Source organism: Chiloscyllium plagiosum, chromosome 26 (genome assembly GCF_004010195.1).
Source record: "Chiloscyllium plagiosum isolate BGI_BamShark_2017 chromosome 26, ASM401019v2, whole genome shotgun sequence".
NCBI lineage: Eukaryota > Metazoa > Chordata > Chondrichthyes > Orectolobiformes > Hemiscylliidae > Chiloscyllium > Chiloscyllium plagiosum.
Genome location: NC_057735.1, coordinates 52756721 through 52774341, shown reverse-complemented (window position 1 = coordinate 52774341; position 17621 = coordinate 52756721).

The window sequence follows — 17621 nt, the reverse complement described above, 5'->3', positions numbered from 1 at the left end:
GAGTACAGGTTCATAGCTCCTTGAAAGTGGAGTCACAGGTAGGTAGGATAGTGAAGAAGGTATTTGGTATGCTTTCCTTTATTGGTCAGAGTATTGAGTACAGGAGTTGGGAGGTCATGTTGTGGCTGTACAGGACATTGGTTAGGCCACTGTTGGAATATTGCATGCAATTCTGGTCTCCTTCCTATTGGAAAGATGTTGTGAAACTTGAAAGGGTTCAGAAAAGATTTACAAGGATGTTGCCAGGGTTGGAGGATTTGAGCTATAGGGAGCGGCTGAACAGGCTGGGGCTGTTTTCCCTGGAGCGTCGGAGGCTGACGGGTGCCCTTATAGAGGTTTACAAAATTATGAGGGGCATGGATAAGGTTATTAGACAAAGTCTTTTTCCTGGGGTCAGGGTGTCTAGAACTAGGGTGAGAGTGGAAAGATATAAAAGAGACCTAAGGGGCAACTTTTTCACGTAGAGAGTGGTACGTGTATGGAGTGAGCTGCCAGAGGAAGTGGTGGAGGCTGATACAATTGCAACATTTAAGAGATATTTGGATGGGTATATGAATAGGAAGGGTTTGGAGGGATATGGGCCGGGTGCTGGCAGGTGGGACTAGATTGGGTTGGGATATCTGGTGGGCATGGACGGGTTGTACCAAAGGATCTGTTTCCATGCTGTACGTCTCTATGACTCGACTCTATGACCTTGATCAGCTGGGGAAGTGGGCTGCAAAATTGCAAAGGGAGTTTAATATAGATATGTGTGAGGTCTTGCATTTTGGAAAGCCAAACTGAGGTAGGAGTTTCATGGTGAATGGTAGGGCCTTAAGGACTGTAATGGAACAGAGGGATCTTTGAGTTCAGGTGTATGGTTGTCTGAAAGTGGAGTCACAGGTAGACAGGGCAGTGAAGAAGGCTTTTGGCACACTGGCCTTCATCAGTCAGGGCATTGAGTATAGAAGTTGGGAAATTATGTTGCAGCTTTACAGGACATTGTTGAGGCCACACTTGGAGTATTGTGTTCAGTTTTTGTCACTTTGTTATAGGAAGGATGTTATTAACCTGGAAAGAGTGCAGAAGAAATTTACAAGAATGTTGACAGGACTCAACGATCTAAAGTTGAGGTTGGACAAGCTAGGACCTTGTTCTTTAGAGCATAGGAGACTGAGGGGGGATCTTATAGAAGTCTATAAGATCATGAGAGGCATGGATAGGGTGAATATACTCTGTCTTTTTCCCAGGGCTGGGGAATCGAGGGTGAGAGGGCATCAGTTTAAGATGCAAGTTTGCTCGCTGAGCTTGGAGGTTCATTTCCAAGCGTTTCATTATCTTAACTAGGTAACATCTTCAGTGGGCCTCACGCGAAGCAATGTTGAAAATTCTTGCTTTCTATTTATATGTTTGGGTTTCTTTGGGTTGGTGATGTCATTTCCTGTGGTGATGTCACTTCCATCCTATTTCCCATGTATCTGCTCCACCCTGCACTCTGACCTATCCCCTACCTTCATCTACCTATCATATTCCCAGCTACCTTCGCCCCAACCCCATCCCCCCTCCCATTTATCTCTCAGCCCCCTTGGGCATCCCCCACATTCCCACGTTGACTCTCCTGCTCCTTGGATGCTGCTTTTTCCAGTGCCACACGCTTTGACTCTATATCCCTTGCTCAATCATTACCATCAAGCCAGGGAATCAACCCTGGTTCGATGGAGCGTGCAGGAAGGCATTCCAGGAGCAACACCAGGCATCTCAGTGATTTCACATCCAACGGATCAGATCTAAGTTCTGCAGTCCTGCTCCATCCAGTTAGGAATGGTGGTGGATAATTAAACAACACACTGGAGAAGGAGGCTCCACAACTATCCCCAGTGCAAAAGATAAGGCTGGAGCATTTATAACAATCTTCAGCCAGAAGTGTGAAGTCTATCGCAGCCACCTCCAGTGGTTGCCAGCATCACAAATACCAGTCTTCAGCCAATTTGATTCACTCCACATGACATCAATAAACAGTTGGAGGCACTGAATAGTACAAAGGCCATAGGCCCTGACAACATTCCAACAATGGTGCTGAAGACTTTTGTGCTGCAGAGCTTGCCCTCCCCTAGAAAAGCTAATTCAGCACAATTCTGCTATCTCCCCGACAACGTATGCCCAGGTATGCCCTGTACACTAAAACAGGACAAATCCAACCCGGCCAATTACCACCCCATCAGTCGCCTCTCGATCATCAGTAAAGTGACGGGTGGTCTCTTCAACAGTGATATCAAGCAGCACCTGCTCAATAATAACCTGCTCATTGATGCCCAAATTGGGTTCTGCCAGGGCCACTCAGCTCCTGACCACAATCCAGCTTTGGTTCAAACATGGACAGAAGAGCTGAATTCCAGAGGGGAGGTGAGTTTGCCAAATATCTGATTTATAATGCTCTTGTGAAGTATTTGTGGATGTAGTATTAGGTTAGAGATGCACTATAAATGCAAGAGGTTCTATACTCAGCATGCATGAGAAAATCAACTCCGTGGATAGGGAAGAGAACTGAAAACATGCGTGTTTGGGAAGAGAGATTCAGCTGTGGACACTGGCATGGAAACAGCTTGGAACAGTGTGGACTATCTCTGATGAGAATGGATACAAACGAATGGGCAAAGGAGTTAAACAGGAAAAAGGGGCTGCATTTTACATTCCTCCATGAGTAAGTTTGAAGGCCTTTCTTGCCATCTCCTGCCTGCCTCATATCTGACTGAAACATTAGCAGACATGGGCCCTTTGTGCACATTCCCAGCTCCAGGCCTGTGATAACACACACACACACACCAATGAATCAGTCATTTAAATGTTTACAAAGGTGCTGAATAATTATATTCTACTATAAATAAACAGTTTTTATAGATAAATTAATATTTTAGCAGCCAATTTAAATGCAAAGTGTCCATGCAACCATCAATTATTCTGTCCAAACTATTATACTGCTTTGTGGATCAGGTTAGGCCTGTATGCTCTGATATTTAGAAGGGTCAGTGGTGACTTAATGGAAACAAACAAGATCCTGAGGGGAATCGACTGGCTGTATGTGGAAAAGAGATTTCGTTTTGTGGGAGAATCGAGACCTGGTTTAAACATTAGGGTTTGCTCATTTGAAACAAAGATGAAGATTGTTTTGCTCTCAGAGGGTTAGGAATCTTTGGAATTCCCTTCCTCAAAAGGCAGAATCTTGGAATATTTGGAAGGCAGAGGTAAATAGATTCTCCGTGACCAAGGGGATGAGGGATTGTTGGGAGTATGGAGGAATGTAGAGCTGAGGTTATAATCACATCAGCCGTGATCGTATTGCGTGGAGGAACAGGCAGAGTGATCTATTCTTGTCCCTTTCCCATATGTTTGTCTGGAAAGAATGTGATGAAGAAAGCTGAGGGAAAAGATGAGGCAAATGGGGAAAAGATGAGGGGTGGCACGATGGCACAGTGGTTAGCACTGCTGCCTCACAGCGCCAGAGATCCAGGTTCAATTCCTGCCTCGGGCAACTGTCTGTGTGGAGTTTGCACATTCTCCCTGTGTCTGCGTGGGTTTCCTCCCACAGTCCAAAAATGTGCAGGTCAGGTGAATTGGCCATGCTAAATTGCTCATGAAGGGGTCTGGGTGGGTTGCTCTTCGGCGGGTCGTTGTGGACTTGTTGGGCCGAAGATCCTGTTTCCACTCTAAGTTATCTAATCTAATCTAATTTATCTGAAACAATAAAGAAGAATAACTCATTGAATAAGAATATCAGTGAAAATGGAATTGTTAAAAATCTGGTGGGATTCTGAGGAGAGAAGATTATCAAATTGTGATGATCAAAAGAAATTGTCAGGAATCGTTCTTCCTCATTTCAGTGATTTGTGGAGAGCAAGATCTTGAGATGGTTTTGAATGAGATGAGTGATGTGGTATTAGTTAAAGAGAACAGAGGTTCAATAAACTGAAGGAATCTGGAGGGAAATACAGAAGGTTGCTGACTCCTTGGATATTGTTAAAAAATCACACAACACCAGGTTATAATCCAACAGGTGTATTTGGAAGCACTAGCTTTCAGAGCGTTGCTCCTTCATCAGGTGGTTGTGGAATATAAGAAATATACTTCATGACCTGTGCTCCAAAAGCTAGTGCTTCCAAATACACCTGTTGGATTATAACCTGGTGATGTGTGATTTTTAACTTTGTACACCCCAGTCCAACACCGGCATCTCCAAATCCTTGGATATTGTGTTTCAGATTCCACTGAAGTTTTAAATATTCACTCATGGGATATGGGCATCATTGTCTGAACCAGCATTTACTGACCAGAAGCCAGTTAAGGGCTGCCCTCATTGCTGTGGGTCTGGAGTCATGTATAGGCCAGACCAGGTAAGGATGGCAGATTTCTCCCCCTGAAGGACATTGGTGAACCAAATGGGTTTTTGCAGCATAGTCACCATTCTACGAGCTTTTTTTGTGTAATGTGAATTTCACTACGTGTCATGGCAGGGTTCTCAGAACATGAACCACTACTCTTGCTTACTCGTCCTGTAATACCACCATCTATACCAACATATCTATCAGAAGGCTAATGGAATGTAACTAATATAGAATTGATTGTTTTTTGGAGACAGAGCTAATCCATGTTGTTTAAGTTGGTCAGAGGCCTCTTCCCATTGTCTACCCTTGAATGTCTATAACATTGAGTTATATTGCTACTTTGAATTATTACTTTGCACTTGGTGATTGTTGCCATCCATTGAATTATGGGTGGGACATGTTTAAGCAGCACTGCTGTATCAGGAGGTCTCTGAGTCAGTTTGAGGAATGATTCTCAGGACACTGCCTGGACGGGAAGGCATGTTTTATGAAGAAAGATTGAGGGAGTTAGGGCTTTTCTCATTGGAGTGAAGAAGGATAAGAGGTGACTTGATAGAGGTGTACAAGATGATGGGAGGCATGGATAGAGTGGATAGCCAGAGACTTTTACCCAGCACAGAAACGGCTATCACAAGAGAGCATAATTTTAAGGTGATTGGGGAAAGATTTAGGGGAGATGTCAGAGGTAGGTTCTTTACACCGAGAGTGGTGGGTGTATGGAATGTACTGCAAGCTGTGGTATTGGAGTCAGAGACATTCGGGACATTTAAGCAACTCTTGAATAGGCATGTGGATGACAGTAAAATGAAGGGTATGTTGGTTAATTTGATCTTAGAGTAGGTTAAGAGGTCAGCCCAACATCAATGGTTGAAGGACCTGTACTGTACTATTCTATGTTCTAACTGTTATAGGTGTGTGGTGGAATCAAAAGAACAAATCTGATATATGGTTGTTAACGTGTCATTTGATTTTTTAGATTACAGTGTGGAAACAGGCCCTTCAGCCCAACAAGTCCACACCGACGCGCAACCCACCCATACATTTACCCCTTACCTAACGCTAGGGGGAATTTAGCATGGCCAATTCACCTGACCTGCACATCTTTGGACTATGGGAGGAAACCGGAGCACCCGGAAGAAACCCACGCAGACACAGGGAGAATGTGTAATCTCCACATAGTCAGTCGCCTGAGGCGGGAATTGAACCCGGGTCTCTGGCACTGTGAGGCAGCAGTGCTAACCACTGTGCCACCGTGACGCCCTGCTAACTGTCCTCTCAAAAACCGTCAGTCCTCAGACATCAAGGTCAGGTCTGCTCAATGATCCTGAGAGAGGACCCTCCTCCCGCTCTCATCCTCTCTCTTGGGTTTAGTGCTCTCAACAAGAATGAGAGAATAAAGAGAGTGGAGAGGGAGTAAACAGCGATGTGATGTACAACACATGGCAAGCGCGGGGACATGATTTGCACTACAAGACAAAGGCATACCAGTAAAAGTGCTCCATTTTGTTGTTGATCGGGTTAGATTTTAAACCATCTTCTGCATCATACCCAAGGCATGTTTGTCCACTTTTACAAATCCTCCCATTATGGCTGCCTGGTAGAAGCAAAGGGACTCTTCCTCCCTCTGCTGGGGCAAGTTTGTCCCTGCAGTTCCTGACATGCATGCAGCAGGAATTCAATTCCAAAATTGCTCAGGTCAGATGCTGCTTTTGGTCTTTGGAAATTATGTTTTTCCTCCAGTTTCCATTCAGCTTCACTAGAACAATGAAAGGTGGTGATTGAAATGGCAAGCAACGAGAAGGAAGGTTCTTACAGAATACACCTCCAGCAGCACTGTCCCCATCAAACACTCCAGGACAGGGACAGCACAGTCAGATACAGAGTAAGGCATCCTTGATACTGTCCCCATCAAACTCTCCAGGACAGGGACAGCACAGTCAGATACAGAGTAAGGCACCCTTGATACTGTCCCCATCAAACTCTCCCAGGCCAGGGACAGCACGGCGTTAGATACAGAGTCAATCTACATTTTACAATATCCCCTTCAAACATTCCCAGGTCAGGGACAGTACGGTGTCAGATACAGACTAATCTAGATTGTCCATCAAACGCACCCAGGACAGGATCAGCATAGGGTTAGACACAGAGTAAAAGACCTTTTACGCTGTCCCCATCAAGCACTCCAGGACAGGAGCAACATGGAGTTAGATGCAGAGTAAAGCTCTCTCTACATTGTCCTGATCAAACACTGCCAGGACACAGACTGCATGAGGTTATATGCTGGCTGTTACAATAACTCAAGCTGATTATAACCGTGGATCCACAGTGTTCTTGATGGTGGCGGATATTCTGGGCTGGGATCGTCTCCAGGATATCATTGGATAAGGTCAGCTGTTCATCACTAGCACTTCCCATCCTGAACTCCTTCCCAAAGCATTCTTCCTGGGACATGGAGAAAGAAGGAGCAGGGAATGGGAGTAAACCAAGAAGGAGAGGGAGATGGGAATGTAGATAGGGTAACAAAAATGAGGGATTGAAGAATGGAAAGAAGAGGAGGTGAGAGGGCAGAAGAGAAGGTGAGAGGGCATAGTGAGAGGATGGGGGAGGGGGGTGACTGGGCACCACCTCCTGTTCCCTGTTGGTGGGATTCCTCCCCAGTTTCCCGAGTCTGGACTGAATGGACTGTCACTTGTCTCCAACACACCAGCCTTTGATTCCTTTCTTTTATTTATTCATGTGTGGGATGTGGGTGTTACTGTTGGATCAGCATTTATTACCCATCCCCAGCTGCCCTTGAGAAGGTGATTGTGAGCTACATTCTTGAACCGTTACAGTCTGCGTGCTATAGCTTGACCCATTAGGAAGGGAATTCTAGGATTTTGACCCGACGACAGTGAAGGAACGGCAATATATTTCCAAGTCAGGATGGTGAGTGGGTTGGAGAGGAACTGGAACATGGTGGTATTCCCATATATCTGCTGTCCTTCTCGTTCGAGATGGAAGTGACCATGGGTTTAGAAGGTGATGTTGAAGGATCTTAAGGGGAATTTCTGCAGTGCTTCTTGTAGATAGCACTGCTGCTACTAAGCGTTGGTGGTGGTGGAGGGAGTGAAGGCTCGTGGATAGAGTGACAATCCAGCAGGCTGCTTTATGCTGGATGGTGTCAAGTTTCTTGAGTGTTGTTGGAGCTGCACTCATCCAGGCAAATGGGAGTATTCTACCACACTCCTGACTTCTGCCTTGTGGAGCTGAAAATGTGTTGCTGGAAAAGCGCAGCAGGTAAGGCAGCATCCAGGGAACAGGAGAATCGATGTTTCGGGCATAAGCCCTTCTTCAGGAATGGATTCTCCTGTTCCCTGGATGCTGCCTGACCTGCTGCGCTTTTCCAGCAACACATTTTCAGCTCTGATCTCCAGCATCTGCAGACCTCACTTTCTCCTCAAAGATTTCTGCCTTGTGGATAATGGACAAGCTTTGAGGAATCAGGAGGTGAGTTACTTGCCGCAGTATTCCTAGCCTCTGACCTGCTCTTGCTGCCATTGTATTTATGTGACAAGTCCAGGTGAGTTTCTGGTCAATAATAACACCAAAAATGTTCATAGTGGGAGATTCAGTGATGATAGCTCCATTGAATGTCAAGGGGCGATGGATAAATTGTCATTTATCGATGATGGTCATATCCTGGCATTTGTATGGCACAAATATTGCTTGCCACTTGTCAGCCTAAGCCTGGATATTGTCCAGATCTTGTTGCATTTGAACATTGGACTTCTTCAGTATCTGAGTAGTTGAGAATGGTGTTGAACATTGTGCAATCATTGATGAACATTCACATTTCAGACCTTATGAAGGTCATTGGCGAAACACCTGAAGATGGTTGGACTGAGGAGACTATCCTGAGGAACTCATGCAGAGATATCCTGGAGATGAGATGACTGACTTCCAACAACCACGACCATCTTCCTATGTGTCAGGTGTGCCCCCGATATGCATTGATTCCAGCTTTGCTTGTGCTCTTTGATGTCACACTCGGCCATAGAGATGTACAGCATGGAAACAGACCCTTCAGTCCAACTTGTCCATACCGACCAGATATCCCAAATCAATCTAGTGCCAGTTGCCACCTGACCTATATCCCTCTGAACCCTTCCTATTCTTATACCCATCCAGATGCCTTTTAAATGTTGTAATTGTACCAGCCTCCACCACTTCCTCTGGCAGCTCATTCCTTACACCCACCACCTTCTGTGTGAAAAGGCTTCCTAATGAGGTACCTTTTAAATTTTTCCTCTCTCACCCTAAACCTATGTGCTCTAGTTCTGGACTCCCCACCCCAGGGAAAAGACCCTTTCTATTAACCCCATCCATGTCAGTCATGATTTTATAAACCTCTACCATATAACCCCTCAGCCTCCAACACTCCAGGGAAAACACCCCCAGCCAATTCAGCCCCTTCCAAGCACTCGAACAATGGTAACATCCTTATAAATCTTTTCTGAATCCTTTCAAGTTTCATAACATCTTTCCAATAAGAAGGAGACCAATATTCTAAAAGTGGCCTAACCAGTGTCCTGTACAGCTGCAACATGACCTCCCAAATCCTGTACTCAATACTCTGACCAATAAAGGAAAGCATACCAAACGCCTTCTTCACTGTCCTATCTACCTGTGACTCCACTTTCAAGGAGCTATGAACCTGCACTCCAAGGTCTCTTTGTTCAGCAGCCCTCCCTAGGTCCTCACCATTCCGTGCATAAGTCCTGCACTGATTTAAGTTTCCAAAATGCAACACTCCACACTTATCTAAGTTAAACTCTATCTGCCATTCCTAGTTCCCATTGGCCCATCTGATCAAGATCCCGTTGTACTCTGAGGTAACCTTCTTTGCATCATCCTCATGACCTGTCCTACCTGTCAATCTTCCTTCCCACCTATCCGCTCCACCCTCCTCTCCGACCTATCACCTTTACCCACACCTCCATCCACTTATTGCACTCTCTGCTCCCTTCTCCCAAGCCCCACCCCCTCCCATTTATCTCTCCACCCCCAAGGGCCACAGCCTCATTCCTGATGATGGACGTTTGCCTGAAATATTGGTTTTCCTGCTCCTCGGATGCTGCCTGGCCTGCTGTGCTTTTCCAACACCACTCTAATCTTGACTCTAATCTCCAGTGTCAGCAATACCCACTTCAACCTCCGCTGTCCACTACACCTCCAATTTTGGTGTCATCTACAAACATGCTAACTATACCTCTTATGCTCGCATCCAAATTATTTATATGAATGATGAAAAACAGTGGACCTAGCACCGATCCTTGTGGCACACCAGCCTGAAAGGCAACCCTCCACTTCCACCCTCTGTCTTCGACCTTCGAACCATTTCTATATCTAAATGACTAGTTTTCCCTGTATTCCATGTCATCTAACCTTGCTAACCAGTCTCCCATGGGGAACCTTGTTGAATGCCTTACTGAAGTCCATATAGATCACATCTACCACTCTGCCCTCATCAATCCTCTTTGTTACTTGCTCAAAAAACTCAATCAAGTTTGTGAGACATGATTTCCCACGCACAAAGCCATGTTGACTATCCCTAGTCAGTCCTTGCCTTTCCAAATATATGTACATCCTATCCCTCAGGATTCCCTCCAACAACTTGCCCACCACATATGTCACCGGTCTATTGTTCCCTGACATTTCCTTACCATCCTTTTCAAACAGTGGCACCACGTTAGCCAACCTCCAGTCTTCCGGCACCTCACCTGTGACTATCGACGGTACAAATATCTCAGCAAGGGGCCCAGCAAACACTTCCCTAGTTTCCTATAGTGTTCCATGATATATCTGATCAGGTCCTGGGGATTTATCTACCTTTATCTGTTTCAAGACATCCAGCACTTCCTCCTGTGTAATATGGATATTTTTCATGATGTCACCATTTATTTCCCTACATTCTATATCTTCTATGTCCTTCTCCACAGTAAATACTGATGCAAAATACTTGTTTAGTATCTCCATTTCCTGTGGTTCCACACATAGGCTGCTTTGCTGATCTTTCAGGGGCTCTATTCTCTCCCTCGTTATCCTTTTGTCCTTAATGTATTTATGAAATCCATTTGGATTCTCCTTAATTCTATTTGCCAAAGCTATCTCATGCCCCTTTTTGCCCTCCTGATTTCCCTCTTAAGTATAATCCTAATGCCTTTATACTCTTCTAAGGATTCACTCAATTTATCCTGTCTATACCTGACATATGCTTCCTTCGTTTTCTTGACCAAATCCTCAATTTGTTTAATCATCCAGCATTCCCTATACCTACCAGTCTTTCCTTTCACCCTAACAGGAATATGCTGTCTCTGGACTCCCATTATCTCATTTCTGAAGGGTACCCATTTTCCAACCATCCGTTTACCTACGAACATTTGCCCTCAATCAACAATCAAAGTTTGTTGCCTAATGCCATCAAATTTGCCCTACCTCCAATTTTGAACTTTATCTCTTAGATCCGGTCTATCCTTTTCCATCAATATTTAAAACATAGCATTATGGTCACTGACCCTGAAGTACTCCTCCACTGTCATCGCAATCACCTGCCTGCCTTATTTTCCAAGAGTAGGTCAGGTTTTGCTCTTTCTTTAGTCAGTACATCCACATACTAAATCAGAAAATTTTCTTGTGAACACCTAAGAAATTCCTCTCCATCTAAACCCTTAGCACTATGGCAGTCCTAGTCTATGTTTGGAAAGTTAAAATCCCCGACCATAACCGCCCTATTATTCCTACAGATAACTGAGATGTCCTTACAAATTGGTTTATTAATTTCCTGCTGACTATTTTGGGGTCTGTAGTAGAATCCAATAAGGTAGTCATCCCTTTCTTATTTCTCAGTTCTGCCCAAATAACTTTCCTGAGTGTATTCCCAGGAATATCATCCCAAAGTTCCGCCTCCCTTTCTATCCGTCCTATAGCATTTCTATCCTGGAACATTAAGATTAGATTAGATTAGATTACTTAGTGTGGAAACAGGCCCTTCGGCCCAACAAGTCCACACCGACCCGCCGAAGCGCAACCCACCAGCCACATCTCTGCAATTGCTATGATATCCCAGTCCCATGTTCCTAACCATGCCCTGAATTTGTCTGCCTTCCCTGTTCGGCCTCTTGCATTGAAATAAATGTAGTTTAATTTATCAGTCCTACCTCATTCTATGCTTTGTTCCTGACTGTTGACTTGCTCCTTTTCTCAACTGTACAAGTCTCAGACTGATCTTTTTCACTATCTCCAAGTCCTACCACCACAACCACCAACCCCATCCCCAACCATCCCCACCCCCCCAATTTACTAGTTTAAATCCTCCCACGCAGTTCTGGCAAATCTCCCTGCCAGTATGTTAGTCCCCTTCCAATTCAGGTATAGTCTGTCCTTCTTATATAGGTCACTTCTAACCCAGAAGGGATTCCAATGATACAAAAATGTGAACCTTTCTCCCCTGCACCAGCTCCTCAGCTGCTCTATCCTCCTATTCCTACCCTCACTAGCTTGAGGTACCGGGAGTAATCCAGATAATACTACCTTCGAAGACCTACTTTTTAAATTCCTCCCGAATCTTCTTTATTCTCCCTTCAGAATCTCATCATTTTCCCTTTGTATGTCGTCCGTTCCAATGTGTACAGTGACTTCCCTCACTCCTTTGAGAATGTTCTGCACCCTCTCTGAGATGTCCTCGATGCTGGCATGAGGGAGGCAATACCCCATTCTGATTTCTTGCTGCTGGCCACAGAAATGTCTGTGCCTCTGACTAGATAGACCTCTATCACAACTGATCACTTGGAATCTGACATATCCCTGTTACATTAGAGCCTGTCTCGGTATCAGAAACTTACCTATTTGTGCTATATTCCCTGAGAGTCCATCACCCCAGTATATTTTCCAAAACAGCATATTTGTTTGAGATGGGGATAGCTACAGGAGACTCCTACACTACCTGCCTCCCTCTCCTACCTTTTCTGGAGGTAAGCCATCTACCTGACTGCATATGTAATTTTTCTTCCTTCTTCCTGTGGCTCAGTGGTTAGCACTACTGCCTCATATTACCAAGGTCCCAGGTTCAATTCCAGCCTCGGATGACCGACTGTGTGGAGTTTGCACATTCTCGCTGTGTCTGTGTGGGTTTCCTCCGGGTGCTCTGGTTTCCTCCCACAGTCCAGGTGAATTGGCCATGCTAAATTTCCCATAGTGTTAGGTGTATTGGTCAGAGGGAAATGGGTCCACGTGGGTTACTGTTTGGAGGGTCAGTGTGGACTGGTTGGGCTGAATCTAATCTAATCTATAACTGCCATGCATCACACGCCCCTTGCTCCTGTAAGTTCCTCATTGTGTCTAACTCCCGTTCCAAATGATCCAACATAATAGGATTTGCAACCAAAGACACTTCCTGCAGGCATAATCATCAATAACATGGAAACTCTACCTAATCTCCCACATCCAACAGGAACAGCACATCACTCTACTAAAGGCATCCTTTGCTCCTTAACAATCTACAGACCCAGAAAATAGCAGTCTGACTGCTGTAGAAAATACTGCTCCAGGCTTAGTACCTATGGTTTATATTTTGAAAATTTAATCAAGAGACAGATCTCAGTGAAATATATAATCAAAAAAGAATCCACTCTACTCACTATTGTAGATTTACAGCAAGGTTACACTTAAAAACTGTGCATTTACCTGTTCCCTGTGCTGTGAGCTCTCCCAAACAGGGTCCTCCAAGGTCAGCTGTGAATTTTGCTGTTTGTTAATTTTTCTTAGACACATGCCAATATCCAGAGATATTTGAACTCAAACAGCAAAGGCAGTAGCTGTGCAGATTCACTGCTGTGTCAGACAGCAGTGTAGGTTTCTTTCTCTGACCATGTGGACACTGGCCTTTGTCTATCTTCCTTTTTTTTAAAGTGCTGTTGTTGTGATCTTTTTTCCCCAAAGTTCCAAAATAACACAACAGCTTATATAACAGTAATTACTACTCCTGGCATTTGAGGAAATCACCTCCAACACCTAAAATAACTCAAAAAAGGAGCAGCTCCTCTAGCCACAATTTTTTTTCCTGTGCTTCATCTTGGATTACCTAATTATATGCAGCCTTGATGTCAAGGGCTGTCACTCTCATCTCCCCTCTAGAATTCAGCTCCTTTGTCCGTGTTTGACCCAAGGCTGAAATGAGGTCAGGAGCTGAGTGGCCCTGGTGGAACCCAAACTGGGCCTAGCTGAGCAGGTTATTGCTGCTTGATAGCACTGTTACTGACACCTTCCATCACCTTACTGATGATCGGCAGGAGACTGATGGGGCAGTAATTGGACAGGTTGGATTTGTCCTGCTTCTTATGTACAGGACATATCTGGACAGTTTTCCACATTGTTGGGTATGTGCCAGTGTTGTAACTGCATGGGAACAGCTTGGCTCGAGGATTGATGAGTTCTGGAGTACAAGAGTCTTGAGTACTATTGCTGGAATATTGTCAGGGTCCATAGCCTTCACAGTAACCAATGCCTGCAACCATTTCTTGATATCATGTGGAGTGAATTGAATTGGTAAAGACTGGTATATGTGGTGCTGGGGACCATTGGAGGAGACTGATACGCAATAATCGCTGGGCACTTCTGGCTGAAGATTGCTGTGAATGTTTCATGCTTATCATTTGCACTGGGCTTTTCCACCATTGAGTCTGCTCCTCCAGTGAGTTGTTTAATTGTCAACCACCATTCATGACTGGATGTGACAAGATCGCAGAGCTCAGATCTGATCTGATGGTTGTGGGATTGCTTAGCTCTGTCTGCCATTTGCTCCATATGCTGTTTGACATGCAAGTAGTCCTGTTTGGTCAGCATCCAGTCTTAAGTTGCTAGATCTGTTTGAAATCTGTCCCATTTATCATGGTGATAGTGACATACAACAAAGATATTCTCAAGGATATTGTGGACTTTCTTCCACAAGTACTGTGTGGTGGTCATTCTTACCGATACTGTAGCAGGTATGTTTTTCCCTCTTGTTGCTTGCCCCACCACCAGATCCAGTCTAGCAGCTATGTCCGATTGCTGTCTTATTGCTATTGAGCCCCTCTTGCTGGTGGATATTGAAATCCCCACCCTTGCCAACCTCAGTGCTTCGTCTGAGTGTTGTTCGACATGGAGGAGGACTGATTCATCAGCTGAGGGAGGATGGTACGTGGCACATGGTAATCAGCCAGACGTTTCCTTGCCTATGTTTATCCTGAAGCCACAAGATTTTGTGGGGTCTGAAGTTAGTTTTGAGGACTCCCAGGGCAATTCCTGCCCGGCTGTTTACCACAGTGCCGTCACCTTTGCCGGGTCTGTCCTGTCGGTGGGATAGGACATATCCAGGATTGGTGATGATGGTGTCTGGGATATTGTCTGTCAGGTGTAATTCCATGAGTATGACTAGATCAGGCTGTTACTTGACTAGTCTATGAGACAACTCTCCGAATTTTGCCACTAGCCCTCAGATAATAGTAAGGAGGACTGTGCAGGGTTGATGTCGTTATCTTTTCGGTTGCCTAGGTCAATGCCAGGCGGTCTGTCCGGTTTCATTTCTTTGAGACTTTCTAGTGATTGGCACAACTGAATAGTTTGCTAGGCCATTTCAGCGGGCAATTGAGGGCCAACCACATTGCTGTGGGTATGTGGAATCACGTGTAGGAGACCAAGTAAAGATGTGAGATTTCCTGCTCTGAAGGACATTAGTGAACCAGATGGGGTTTTCTTCTGGCAATCGACAATGTTTTTTCAAAAAAATGAATTCCATTTCCACTATGTTCTGTCATGGGATTCCAACTCCGTTCCCCAGGAAATTAACTGAGTTTCTCAATTAATAGTCCAGCGATCGTACTACTAGGCGATCACCACCTGTAGTGAACACACTGTTCGACTGCCAGAGCGGGAGCACATGCTGACACCTCCCAGAACTGCATAAACATCTGTGTTGATTCCACACAGTTCCAAAGTTGACAGAATCATGTCCAGATACCTAGGTACTCAAGTGCTGCTCCAATTCCCTCCTGCAGCCGATGGAACCCTTTACCTGTTAGAAACCAGCCACGACTGTGACCCACAATATTGACTCAGTCTGGCTCTTGTCAACACTCAAGAGTTTACTCTTCCTTCCATGTCCTGCCCTCCCTCCTGTCCCATTCCCTGCTGTTCCAGGATCCTGTCCTGTTCCCTCCTGAACCTCATTCCCTCCCTCTTGTGTCCCTCTCACCTGCCCCACTCTCTCTCCTGCCCCACTCTCAGTCCTGTCCCACTCCCTTCTGTGCCCCCTCCTAGAATCACAGAGACATAGAGTCCTACAGCACTGAGATAACCACTGGGCCAAGTACTAAACTGGGCCAAGGCCAATTTTATCCAAATTCAGCAGGAACTGGAAAATGTGGATTGGAAGCAGCTATTTGAAGGGAAGTCCACATTTGATATGGGGAGGCTTTCAAAGATAGATTGAAGATAGTGCAGGATAGGCATGTCCCTTTGAAAACAAGGGATAGGAAAGACAAGATTCGTGAACAGTGGATGATGGAAGAAATCATGCGACTAGCCAAGAGGAAAAGGAAAGTGTATATAAGGTCCAGGCAGCTAAGGACAGAACAGGCCCTGGAGGAATATTGGGAGAGTAGGGGCAATCTTAAACGAGGAATCAAGTGGGCTAAAGGGGCCATGAAATAACTTTAGCGAGCAGAATGAAGGAGAATCCGTAGGTCTTTTATTCTTCTATAAGAAGCAAGAGGGTGACTAGAGAAAGGGTTGGTCCACTAACAATAAGGAAGGAAGGTTGTGTGTCGAACCTGAGAAAATGGGTGAGATTCTCAATGATTACTTTGCATCAGTGTTCACTGAAGAGAGGGATATGATGAATGTTGAGATTAGAGATAGAAGTTTGTTTACTCTGGATCATGTTGACATAAGGAGGAAATATATGTTTGGGGCGGCAAAAGGATATTAAGATGGTCAAATCCCCAGGACTGGATGGTGCTGAGGGAGGAGAGAAAGGAAATAGCTGGGTCCCTGACAGATATCTTTGTAGCATCCTTAAACACAGGTGAAGTGCCGGAGGACTGGAGGGTTGCTAATGTTGTCCCCCTTTCAAGAAGAGTAGCAGGAATATTCCAGATAACTACAGAGCAATGAGCCTGATGTCAGTGGTGGGAAAGTTGCTGGAGAAGGTACTGAAGGATTAAAATCTATTTATGTTTGGAAAGAATGGGCTTATCAGTGATAGGCAACATAGTTTTGTCTAGAGGAGATTGTTCCTTACCAACTTAATAGAGTTCTTTGAGGAAGTGACCAAGTTGATTCATGAAGGAGGGCTGTAGGTGTCATTTACATGGACTTTAGTAAGGTGTTTGATAAGGTGTTCTAGCTAGGTGGATAAAGAACTGATTGAGCAACAGGAGACAGAGAGGAGTAGTTGAAGGGAGTTTCTCGAAATGGAGAAAGGTGACCAGTGGTGTTCCACAGGGATCAGTGCTGGGGCCACTGTTTTTTGTAATATACATAAATGATCTGGAAGAAGGCACTGTTGGTATGATCAGCAAGTTTGCAGATGACACGAGGATTGGTGGAGTAGCAAAAAGCATAAGGGACTGTCAAAGAATACAGGAGAATATAGATAAACTGGAGAGTTGGACGGAGAAGTGGCAGATGGAGTTCAATCCAGGCAAATGTGAGGTGATGCATTTTGGGAAGTCTATTTCTAGAGCGAACTATAATGTAAACGGAAGGCCCTTGGGAAAAGCTGATGAGCAGAGAGATCTGGGAGTTCAGGTCTATTGTACCCTGAAGGTGGCTGCACAGGTGGATAGAGTGGTCAGGAAGGCACATGGTATGCCTTCATCAGACGGGGTATTGAGTATAAGAGCTGGCAGGTCATGTTAAAACAAGACATTGGTTTGGCCGCATTTCCAACTGTACTGTGTACAGTTCTGGTCACCGCATTTCCAAAAGTCTGTGGACGCTTTGGAGAGGGTGATAGATTTAGACATAGATTTGGATCGTCTCAGGCTTGGAGGGCCGAAGGGCCTGTTCCTGGGCTCTAAATTTTCACTCTCTGTCTCTTGCCGTTAAGTCAATTTTGTATTCAATTGTCAAGTTCACCCAAATCTTGTCGAAGGCTTTACTGAAATCCAAATAAACAATGACTGCTCTGCCCTCATCAACTGTCTCAGTCTATGCCTTTTAGATTACTTACAGTGTGGAAAC